The sequence below is a fragment of the Mytilus galloprovincialis genome, chromosome 1 (assembly GCF_965363235.1).
Source record: "Mytilus galloprovincialis chromosome 1, xbMytGall1.hap1.1, whole genome shotgun sequence".
NCBI lineage: Eukaryota > Metazoa > Mollusca > Bivalvia > Mytilida > Mytilidae > Mytilus > Mytilus galloprovincialis.
In genome coordinates, this window is record NC_134838.1 from 92999576 (window position 1) to 93012670 (window position 13095).

Here is a 13095-nt window from a genome sequence, read left to right on the forward strand (position 1 = left end):
CCCTCTCCAACTTAATAATGTGAAATATTTGTGTAAAAGGTCGAGAGGCCATATATAAAATACATATAACACATTTCATCTTTCTTTAAGACAAGTTCTATTTTTTTTTCAAACTATAAAACAATCTCTTAATGAAAGTTATTGTTTGAAAAATGAACATCCGCTACCTTATTATCATTGACTTGTATATATTAAACCTTTATACAAAATACTATTGTTTTGTGCTTTGCACTAAATGCGTATTTGTGAATTCTAATAAAAACAAGCAAAAAACCTTATGAAATGTATTGGTCTTATTAAAGTAAAACTTACATAAAACATTGAGCAAAAACGAACATGAAATAAATTCACCTGTTTAAAAGAACATTATTATATTCATAACACATGCCTCTATCTTTGTCTATTGAGACTCCTAGTAAGATCAAAAGCCTAAGATTATCTCAATGAAAAAATGAAGGTCAATTTATACCCCGCATTACTTTTAACGATTATTATGTTATAGTTTTTCAAAACATATAATTTTAGGACACTTAAATCCTTTTCTTTTCAAAGAAAGCTATACTGTAGAAACAACTTGGGAACTGTTTTTGTATTTTACTCCAACATAGATTTATTATCATTATCATGTTGATTTAGTTAAATCTTCAAGAAACAGTGCAGAACATTCATAATATAACAAGTAAAGATTGTAATTTAGTGCGATTGCGACCAGGACAACAACTGAATGTCTACTTCGATGCTGTGTATTCTATATATAGGAGTTAACTAGTTTACGGTATATACTCTACTATTATCTAAAGATTATTAGACAAACAATAAATATATAATAGCAAGTAAAACATATATGACTGCACATTATCGAATATATTGTCACGGCTATGACCATGATGACTCATGTACCTTACGCCGAATGTCAATATGAAAAATTATTGTACGCACAGGAACCTGAAGAGGTCTTACAAAAACTATCTTGTTTAAAAAAAGACAAAAACAAACTTGAACAGCGAGGCTGTTTTTATATTTATTTTCGTTACACGAAGAGTCGTCACATGATCAAAGTTGATAAAGAATATGTATTCTTATATATAAATATATATATTGTTGTAGTTGTAAAAATTCATAGTAACATGGGTTTTGTTACAAACGTTATAACGTTTAAAGATGTGTATTGTAATTTTACACACATCTATGTCATTGTCTTACTTTGGAATGTGACGTAAACAAACACTGTCTAGAACAAGGTAGATAATCTGGATGCAATAATCGTCGTTCTCAGCTAACACGAGTCTTACCAGCTTAAATTAATAATCCATGGAACACACATAATCCAAAGAATAACTTCATAACAATTTTAATAGAAGGTGACAGCTGAATATACAAATATGCGGTCTAGAGTTGATAAGAAACTGACGTTGTTCCAATCGAAATCTAGACGGCACAATATTCATAGCTGTTGCATGCAGCTGATCACTTAGAAAACTCGTATCATAATAAACGAGATATGCTTGAATTCCTCTCCATGTCTAGAATATAATTATACAAATTTTACGACGACGTAAATACGGAATAAAGACATATTCACAAAAGTCTGTTCAGGTAGGAAACGGAAATATGACGTTTCCCGTAGAAATCAGTTACTGATTGGCTGATTGGTTATTGAGGTAACCATATGAGACCTCGTGAGAAGCACGAGGATAGAGCACGTAAATATTATTATAAAACATCCTGCACAGACTGTGGGCAGTCTTGCTTCAAGGCTCAAGGCGGAAACGAAGCTAGAAATAAAGAGAACTGCTAGGCTGAAGGCAAGAGCAGTTTTAATTATTTGTCTAAAAGAGAAACAAGGAAAGGTTTCTAGAAACGGAATATTTCTGAAAGAGAAATTAATTTAATAATACAAAGAGGGTGTCTTTTACTTGCACCGTAGTTACGTAATAAATTGTGAACGGTGTTCATACATAACAATTAAGGTTCAGAAGTACAAATGTTGAATTTAAATATAATATTCAGCTAGAGCAAATACGTAATATTTAAGGAAAAATATATATTTTACTTATATGTAATATAAGTTTTGTTTATACAAACAAGAGTATATTTATTATCTGGTGAAAGATGCTGACATCATTAATACATTTAACATCATTCACCACCTGTTTTAGTTTGAGAATTTTTTTTATGGTATTTGACACTTTGAGGTTATGGAGTCTCACCAGGACAAACATTAATCTTTTCCTAATCAGATACATGTCACAAACAATTACTCTTGGTGAGGAAATGCAGATTATGATAACAGATCTTATAAAATTTATTGCACAGCAATCAGTATATCATTCTGTAGGCCAAGTGAGGTCAGTCTCCTCCCACTGTATGATTTGATGTACCCAAATCTGTGTGTGAAGCCATATGCATGGTCTTCGTATAATCACTTTCTATGTTCACAGCAGTCTGACTAGTGGATATAGTTTACAGTGCTATTGTTCAATTTACCACCCACCGCCCACCTTCAATAATGTTTCATGACAAGGGAAACATTTCAGCAATTTTACTAGTGATATATATTATTTTTCTTTTCATATTATATTTCCTTGATGGAATTTTATCACTGGTCATCTAAAATTTCATTCATCCCCAAGCATTTCGGGGACAAATTTTATCTCAATTATTCCAGCGCCAGTTTGATAGACCATGCTACTTACTACTTGTAATAGCACCACATGGGCTATCCCCTGATGCAGACCTTGCACAACCCGGCTGCAGATGAGATGTCTATTCTCATCCTCTCTGTGGAGACACTCCACTTCCTGGCTGGCGCATTGTCGGGCAGGCAGGTTCTTTCTCACACTGGAAGGTTGCAAGCTGACTTGCTCAGGCAGGAACTCAAAATTTTATTTTGTATGCTGAGTGTTTCTCAAGGGCCAAAACTGTTTTGATTGTTTATAATAAAATTATTATTCTAACATATCTTCCTGCTTTAAGCCAGAGTGACTTGCAATGATTATGTCTTGGTTAACACACAGATATCCCTTATGTTAAATTTGGTTTAGTTGTGTTTTGAGCTGGTAATTGGTGTACAATGCTCAATGTGTGGGTAACTGTCTTGACTTTAATTGAGATTTGTTTTATCAGGAGAGGTTACTTGAACCAATTATTGAACTTCAGGACTTCTCATCAATACACACAGAAAATAATTTACCTAAATTACAGCTGTAAAATACAGGTTGATGCATGAGATCATTAACTTTTCTTTTCATCATTGGAAGGCTTACATTATAAAACTTTGCTCATTGGGATAGGTAAATGAATATAACTCAAAATATTTAGTATGCCTGTCATTGGTGACCTACTTTGTTTTGTTTCACTGACACTATACATTTATAAAAGAAGTGTTTGCATACCACTGGACAACAACAAAATAATAAAAACCACCTTCTTAAACTACAGGAAATATTTACATCTACAAGATTTCAGGAAAGATAAGAGACTACAAAAAAAAATACAATATGAGACAATAATACAGACTGACTACATACAACAAGTTTGTATAAATGTATATTTATTTCTTATAGAAAGTTCCTGAAAATAAAGGAATTTAATTACTTGTCTGAATTAAGGCAACATTATAAATTATTATCAAGTTCTCTTCAATATAACGGAGAAATTGAATAAGTGCATGAATAACCTTAGTAGTGTAATTACAAAAAGTTATTTATATTGAGAGTGTTGATTGACAAACAGGTAATACGACTATAATTAATTATCGTACAAATAAATAACGTATCGGGTTAGATACTTTATAAATTGTATAGAGTTAACTTTCAGATAAAAACAACAAACAAGTTATATAGAATACTTGTACTGACCAGCCAGTTCCAGGATACAGAATAACTGAAATCTAGGATACTCTGCTTTTTTTCGTATAATATATTAAAAGCAGGTGTATCATTATAACTGATGATCATATAGAATATTACCGCGTCATAACAACCGTCAGTTAAAGAAAGAAGACTGTATTTCCGTATCTATATAAAGGTTCCCAATATTTTTCCGCAGAAAAAAATACATTGTGCAAGAGGATCAGGCAGCTACCCAGAAATATATTGACAATAATAAGACAATTTTATTTGTAACATATTATAAACATATTATATATATACGTAATTAATAAATTATATATTGTATATCCAACTTTCTCATTCATATTCACCAAAAGCCAGAGACTCAACGATCCCTTATAGATAACATAATGTTGTGGCTATATTAAAAGTTCTTCTTGTATTTAGAGTCTTATCTGGATAGTACAGTCCTTTCTTGTATATTAGTATAACTTTGACCGGTAAAACTATAAACAGTTAAAGTCCCACTATTATACGAATTGTTTTATTACACGGTTAAAGGTAGACAAGAACTAAACATAGCCCTACGGCGTTAAAATATATATAAAACGAATTTAGAAATATTTTGAATATAATTGTACCACATTACCTGGTCAACGGACGTATGTATAGTTCAAAATGAGACATTTACAAGAAGACAAGAAGTTTATCTGAGTGTTCAACAGTTTGAAAAAATGGGGTAAGATTCATCTTTCTGTACTTATTTTCCTTTTGACTTTGTGTGTTTATCAATCTCAAAACAAACAAATATTTGGGATATTTGTGTAAAAGGTCGAGACGCCATACATGAAATACAAAAAAGACATTTCATCTTTATTTAAAGAATTTCTTATTTTTTTTTTTCAATCTATAAAACAATCTCTAAATGGAGGTTATGGTTTGAAAAATGAATTCCCCGCTACCTTATTATCATTGTCTTGTATATTTTAAGTCTTTATACAAAATACTATTGGTGTGTAATTTGTACTAAAGGCAAATTTGTAAAAAAGTAATTAATACAAACAAAAAACTTCATGAAAGGCATTGGTCTTATTAAAGTAAAACTTTATCAAAACATTGAACAAAAACGAACATGAAATAAATTCACCTGGTTAAAAGAACATTTCTATTCTTATAGCATAGGCCTTTATTTATGTCTATATAGAGACCCTTGTAAATATCAAAAGCCTAATATTATCTCAATGAAAAACTGAAGGTCAATTTGTACCTTGCATTAACTTTCAACGATCATTATGTTATAGTTTTTCAAAACGTAATTTTAGGACATTTAAATTCGTTTCTTTTCAAAGAAAGCTATACTGTAGAAATAACTTTTGGACTGTTTTTGTATTTTACTTAAACATAGATTTATTATCATAATCATGTTGATTTAGGTAAATTTATAACAGTGCAGAACACTCATAAAATAACACGCAAAGTTTGCAATTTAGGGCGACCTGGACAACAACTGAAGTTATAATTCGAGGCTTTGTATTGTATATACCAGCTGAAGGACGCCTCCGGGTGCGGGAATTTCTCGCTACATTGAAGACCTGTTGGTGACCCTCTGCTGTTGTTTTTTATTTGGTCGGGTTGTTATCTCTTTGACACATTCCCCATTTCCATTCTCAATTGTATTTAACACTAGGAGTTAACTAGTTTACAGTTTATGCCAAACTATTATCTAAAGATCATTAGACAAACAATACATATATAATAACCACCAAAAATATATGATTGCACTGTATCCCATATATATATAACGCATTTACAAATGTTTTAAATATAATTGTTCCAACTTACCTGGTTTACCACAGTCCAAAATTAGACATTTACAAGAAGACAAGGAGATTATCTGAGTGTTTAACAGTTTATAAAAATGGGGTAAGATTCATCTTTCTGTATCGGTTTTACTTTTAAGTTGGTTTGTTTGTCTGATTTATTTGACTATATTTATACCGTTTATAATACTGAATATATTATGAAGCTTTGTTTGGCCTGCGGAAGTGAGACATAACGATCTAAAGAGCTTGTTAATGATCCAAATACAGTTTTAAAAGCTAAATTTTGAAAATAATAATTTCATTTTTACGTTTTTTTACTGATAACTGACTTCAACTTTTCATGGATTTGCTAACGTTCGACAAAAGACGCTAGTGATTTGAAGTTCTGAAAGATTTTTTTTTTTTAAATAGTAATGGTAGAAACAAATAAAAATATACTGTACAACACAAATAACGTACACTATCTTACCAGGTATAGCATTTTCACATTAACTTGTTTTTGGTATATTATTAACATAGCCTTGATGATAATGTTTACAGAGACATTTTTATATTATTTGCAGCAATGGAGATTTCAATTTTAAAAGTAAATTATCAAGCTCATAATACACCATTACATTCGTTGCACATTGTTTGACACCTAAAATATAACTAAACGTTTTCAATATGGAAGTTATAATAATCGTCTGACTTGCTCGTGGACGTTCTTTTGTGAGGTTCTGATGATTCCCTCGGTGCTTTTCTGACAGGAACATTCAAAATCAATTTCTGAGATTTGAAAATTGGTTGTACTGGTGTCTGTATTGAATTACTTAGATGATTTTCATGGCTCGGTAACCAACTTAAAGTTTTTCTTGTGTGCTTCGATCTGTTTTTAATTTTATATGAGTATACTAGAAAGTTAAACTGTAATTGCTATTCGGAGAAAATCATTTTCTGACAGGGGTCACTTTATTATTTAGTATTATAATTGTTTCGATTGTCAATTTTATGGAAAGTTTGGATGTATGGTGAAGACATTACTGACTTGGACATTAAAACCCGCATATAATAAACAAATCTGTTCTTTTGACTTTAGTGTTTTTATGTTAAACATCTACAAAACACACCCCAAGGGTGACTGGGGTATAGAAATATAGTCACTTGGTCTTCTCCCGACCGGCAGTAAAACGCTTGCTGAAGTGGGGCGTCCGTTTGGCTGTGCGGGATGTATCAAGTTCGCAGTCACGTCCGTCAGAAGGGGACGTTAAATCCGATGCCTCGTGTAAAGAGAGTGCCACGCTCTTTGCACGTTAAGAACCCTTGCAACAACTCTTTGATGGGTCCGTAGGTGGCCTGTTGCAAGGCAAAATTTCTGTCCCTATCCAATACACCCTCATTTTTCAGTGGCAGTCCAAATTTCCCCGACCATCATCCTAGATGGCCTCTATTACAACAACCTACCTATTGTATTTATTGTGAACTTGTTCTCGTCCTGAACATGCATGAAATATTTGCCACTGGACGTTAAGCAACCAACAATCAATCAATCAATCTACAGTCATGTTGTCACTAAATTGACTGTTCCATTATTTTACACTTTTAAAACGAAAATAATGTATCGACAACATATCACTATAAAAATGAAACAGTAATTAGGAACTGAAGATTATAAAACAAATATAAGTAGGTTTTCAGTTGATCTATGTTCATTTTTTTGAAAGATTTAATTCAGTACTAATTAAGAAAATATTATTGATTTTCAAAAAAAATTGCCCTTTGTCCTTAGATAACTACCGTCCAATTACTTTGTTGAATACTGATGTAAAACTTATTACATATACCTTAGCACAAAGACTAAAAAAATTTTTTTACCCCTAATTATACATAGAGATCAAAATGGTTACGTTAAAAATCGATATATAGGATTCAACGTACGCCAAATTCAGGTTTATTATAGATTATGCTGAAAACTTTAATATTGATGGAGCTATACTATTTATTGACTTTTCTAAAGCGTTCGATTCACTCGAATGGGACTTCATGCTGGAATCATTAAAAAAAATGGATTTAATCAGTCTTTTCAAAAGTGGGTCAAAACACTTTATTATGATATAAAAGGATGTATTTTAAATAACGGGTGGATTTCTGAAACCTTCGGGATTCAACAGGGAATTCGACAAGGATGACCTTTAAGCGCGTTATTGTTTGTTTTATCTGTTGACAGACTGGCTTGTAGAATAAGAGATAATAATGATCTGAAAGGGATACAAATAAAAATTGATAAAATAACTCATACCACAAAACCAGGTTCAACCCGCCATTTTTTTCTGTAAAAATGTCCTGTACCAAGTCAGGAATATGGCCATTGTTATATTATAGTTCGTTTCTGTATGTGTTACATTTTAACGTTGCGTCGTTTGTTTTCTCTTATTTTTGAGTGTAAATTCACATTGCGATAAGACGTGTCACGGTACTTGTCTATCCCAAATTCATGTATTTGGTTTTGATGTTATATTTGTTATTCTCGTGGGATTTTGTCTGTTGCTTGGTCCGTTTCTGTGTGTGTTACATTGTAGTGTTGTGTCGTTGTTCTCCTCTTATATTTAATGCGTTTCCCTCAGTTTTAGTTTGTTACCCCGATTTTGTTTTTTTGTCCATGGATTTATGAGTTTGAACATCGGTATACTACTGTTGCCTTTATTCATAGCCTAAAAATATCACAGCTAGCAGATGATACAACTCTCATTTTAAGATGTAAAAATGAAATAAAACATGCACTCAATTTTGGGACTTGAACTCAATAGAAACAAAACAGAAGGTATATGGTTAGGCAAACTAAAACACTGCAAAGACAAATTTGAAAGTATCAATTGGAAAGATAAGGTGAAAAGTCTTGGCATTGACTTTGGCCTTAACAAAAAAGAATGTGAAACACTAAATTTAGATAGACAGTTTGAAAAATCAGAAAGGATACTAAATGATTGGAAGAAAAGAAAATTGAGTATGATAGGAAAAATAACTATAATTAAAACACTAGTTATTCCCAACATACGTTGCTTCATTGATAAAAGCATACTAAGCAGTGAAATTATAAGTCAATTTAAAAAAAATATTATTTAATTTTTATGGAAGGGTGGTAGCGAGAAAGTTAAACGCTCAGTGTTAAGAAAAGATTATATTGAAGGGGGGTTAAAAATGACAGATATTGATGCATACATTGAGGCTATTAAAATAAATTGGGTTAAAAGATTAACTGATGAAACTTGCGCTAACTGGAAAATTATACCTACTTTTAATTTTAGAGAGTTTGGGGAAAATAATTTAATATTTAAAATGAATCTTAATTCTCATAAGTCACTAGAAAACCTTAAAAACTTACCTACATTTTACTTTGAAATTTTGAAATTTTGAAATGTTTGATTAAAAATGAAGGAGGGAAGACAAAAGCACCTGATAATTATAGGGATATAAGAAAGCAAGTTATATGGGGAAACCAATATATAAAAACATGTGGCAAAAGTTTATATTATAGTCATTGGGTAAAGGAAAACATAATTTTTGTTAATGATGTAATTGATGATAAAGGAGAAATTTCTCATAAAATATTAGATAAACTTAAAAAGAAACAAAATTGGATCGCTGAATTATTTTCTCTTCGAAAAGCTTTACCCAAAAGTTGGATCCAAAAATTAAAGAGCAATATATCAAAACATACTAAAATCAACATAACACAAGACATTAAAATGTTTTGTAATGGATTGTATTACAATCTAGACAAAATTAAGTTTAAAGAAATTTATAATATTATAATCAGGCCAAATAAAGAGCTCCCAGTAGGTTTCTGCTCATGGAAAAACCAACTATCAGGCGAAAATGTTATATATTTCATTAAGAAAAACCTTTCTTTTTTTAAAAGATAATAGATTAAAAATGTTTAGATGGAAAGTACTGCATAATATTTTAGCTATTAACCATAATCTGTATCGTTGGAAGGTAGTTAATAGTGAAAACTGAGAACTATTTTTCAAATCTGATAGCTATAATAATTTTTTCTTTGAATGCATATGGGTAAAAAATTATTGGATATTACTACACCAAATATTTATGTATCTTAATGTTGGTCAACATGTTTTTTGCCTGAAAAATCTTGTAATAGGGTACAAAATTGAAGATGTGGAATAGTATGTACTTAAACATATTATAACAATTGTTTGCTTTGTGATTTATAAATGCTTTTATTTATCAGAAAAGAGAATATGATGTCAGTCCTAAAAAACGAAATTGATACACAAATTTTATATCATCCGGAAAATTCCTTTTTGAGAAAATTTCAAAGAACAATTTTAGAAATTTGATTCTCTGTCTGTCTTGTTTTTATTTGATTGACCTAGATTTTTGAGAATCACAAAAATTTCATTGAAATAAAAAGAAGAAAAATTTCTAAACAAAATTGCTCTTTAATTTTTTGTTTGAATATCAGATGTAGTATATTATTCAATGTTTAGTGTATTTGAATGCCAAGATACTATTTAAAATAGAATCATAATTCGATTATACTGACCTCTTGATCCGATCATCCCAAAAGATTAATCCGAAACTAAAAGCTAAACAAAAAACGGTCAAAGTTCCGTTTTCTTTTCATTGTTAAGTAAAGTAATGCACACATGTTGTAGACAGCTACTACTCTGTAAATTGTAACTAACACGCAATACTATGTAGAATTATAAAAAGTTTACCAATGAAATCCCCTGGTTTTATTGGCAATTAACCATACAGGGCCATTGTTGTAACATTAAGGGTCTTTGTTAACAACTATTATAGTGAAATAAAGTATCTGAAGTTGAAAAAAAAAAAATTAAGAAAATAAAAGAGCTACAAAATAAAATAATATAAATGCCTCACGTTTTGATTTTTAATTAGTTTAACAAGCCAAAGTTTAATGCAAATTTGGACCAGAATCAGTTGCAAATCGTATTTACTGTAAATTGACCTCGAGTACTTATATTTCCTAAGAAAAACAATAAAGTTTGCTGTGATCTTTTTTTCGTATTTTACTAAACGGTAGATTTATACTAGTATTCATGATTATGTTGATATAGTTAATCTCTCAAACTGCAAAGAACACTAAAACATAAATAGCATACAAAATTACCTGATTTCAATCTTTAAAAAGCAAAGGAGTAGACTGTCTTACGTTATATACTAGTAGGGGTCTATCTTTTGGTCTATACTAAACTATTATGTTAAGATTAATAGGCACAATAAATGTGAAATATCGACAAAACACATAAGGATTTTCACGTTTTACAAGATGTATTTAAAATATTTCAAAGTATATTTTTACCAATTCACCTGGTTAACTGTTCAAGGTGTGTTTAATTCAAAATGGAACATGTACAGGTCATTTAAGTATAGCACAGTTTTTAAAAATGAGGTAAGATCAATTTGTCTTTATTGTATCAGCATTAATTTCTAAAGTTTATTTGTTTGTGACTTAAATGAAACATCGTCGAATATTTTATCATATTTTACTGAAAAAGAGAGTGGTTCGTGGTAGCTTCTATAATATGATAAGAGCTTATTGGAATTGTTTTGCTCTTTTTTTCAGGAAAAGTAAAAAATACAGTTGCAACAAAAAATTAGAGTTTAAAACTGATTTCAATCTCAGACAGACTTTTCTACAAAGATCTCCATCTGACGATACCGTAAAAGATTTAACTACTCGACGGCAAACAAGTACAGAAGCACCTAGTTTTAAGAAGATAGTTGAAGAAGATGAAATCGAAAAAGCTCCAGAAATTGACAAAATTGAAAAAATTATAGAAGTTCATGATGAATCTGATGGTAATAAAACATCAAATCCAAAACCCGTTGCATGCCTTGAATGTGTAAAACCCATACAGGTTTTTAAAAGAGATGAAATAAAGAGAGGGGATCATATCAAATTCCATGGACGTATATATGATCACCATGCAATTGTAGTGGATAGAATACCTTCAAATGACAAAGATCATAAAGTAACCGTAGAAATTGTGCATGCATCAAACACGACAGCTGGTGCAATGTATTGCTGCTTACGGCCATTTAGTAGCATAGCAAAACTGGTACGTGAAACGAAACAAATAAATTTAAAAAAGATGAAAGTGATGGTATATAAATATTCAGACACAATTTTTCATTTTTCACCCGAAAGGATAGTTGAAAGGGCAAACACAGAGAGATCAAACCCTGGTTTCAAATACAACTTGTTCAATAATAACTGCGAGCATTTCGCAACACATTGCGTTACAGGAGAGAGTCTCAGCTTGCAAGTAGGAAAGATAAGAATGATAAAGCGACTATTTGTAAATCAAGGATTTCAAGGTATAAGTGATGAAGTTCTTCGAAATAAAATCTTAAATGAAAAAGGAATGCTCTGTACACCGTGTTTCCTGAGAAATAAACAATTATTGAGTGTTGCGAAAAAGCCGATCACATCAAAAGATGACTTGAACATCGGAGATATAATTACATACAAATATTACAGATGTTGGCATTCAGCCGTCGTAATTGATATCAAACCACACGACAGTTCACTGGAGTGTAAAATAGCTCATTACGCATTTCGTGGTTTACATAAACATAGAAAAATTCGGGAGGACACATTCAGAATTCCGTTCAATGGAAGTGTAAAAGTAACTGACTTCTCCAACACTAAATATACTGTCTACGCTCAAGAAGAGGTGGTGAAAAGGGCTCGAAGAAAGCTTGGCGAAAAGCGTTATGTACATTTTTCAAATGATTCAAGTCATTTTGCTCGTTGGTGTAAACTTGAATTATACAGCAAACATAAAGAACACACACAAAAAACTTCGAATGTTATCAACCTTTAGTTGACTTGATGCACTAGTATTACGTATCACAGGAGAAGACAACATATGATAAAAGGATTTTCCTTGGTTTCTTTTAATGGTTTTGTTTGAACATAGACCTAGATATTAGTTATAGGGGTTGTGTGGGGAGGGGAAGTAGCTATGTATCTGCAATTTTTAAAAATCAGTAACTATATTTCATTGAAAAATTGTTATCAAAGGTACCAGGGTTATAGTTTAATACGCCAGACGCGCGTTTCGTCTACATAAGACTCATCAGTGACGCTCATATCAAAACAGTTAAAAAGCCAAACAAGTACAAAGTATATAATAAAATGGTCAGTAATTACAGAAAATTGCAGCTCTTGTTTCATAATTGCACCAGACTGAAATTTTGGTTTCCCATAGTTTGTTCAAGTTGTAACAGGTATGTCCCATCATAATGAAGTGCATGCGCTGCTGTGTTATTACCAAACTTTAATAGTTGTTAATGTGTTACCAAACTCTGGTTGTTGTATTAACATACTTCTTATGCAGATAATAAATACAAGAACAACACATATAAAGCTGAAGAAAGCACTACACAATCTCTATTTATGGAATGGA

At 31.1% G+C, this 13095-nt stretch overlaps 1 long non-coding RNA gene across 1 annotated transcript; it reads left to right on the top strand.

Moving 5' to 3' along the window:
* Nucleotides 1-4437: 4437 nt before the first annotated feature.
* Nucleotides 4438-12709, top strand: LOC143045048 (uncharacterized). The gene is made up of 2 exons (XR_012968850.1): nucleotides 4438-4572; nucleotides 11247-12709. It is a non-coding gene; the product is annotated as an uncharacterized LOC143045048 (long non-coding RNA).
* Nucleotides 12710-13095: the final 386 nt, after the last annotated feature.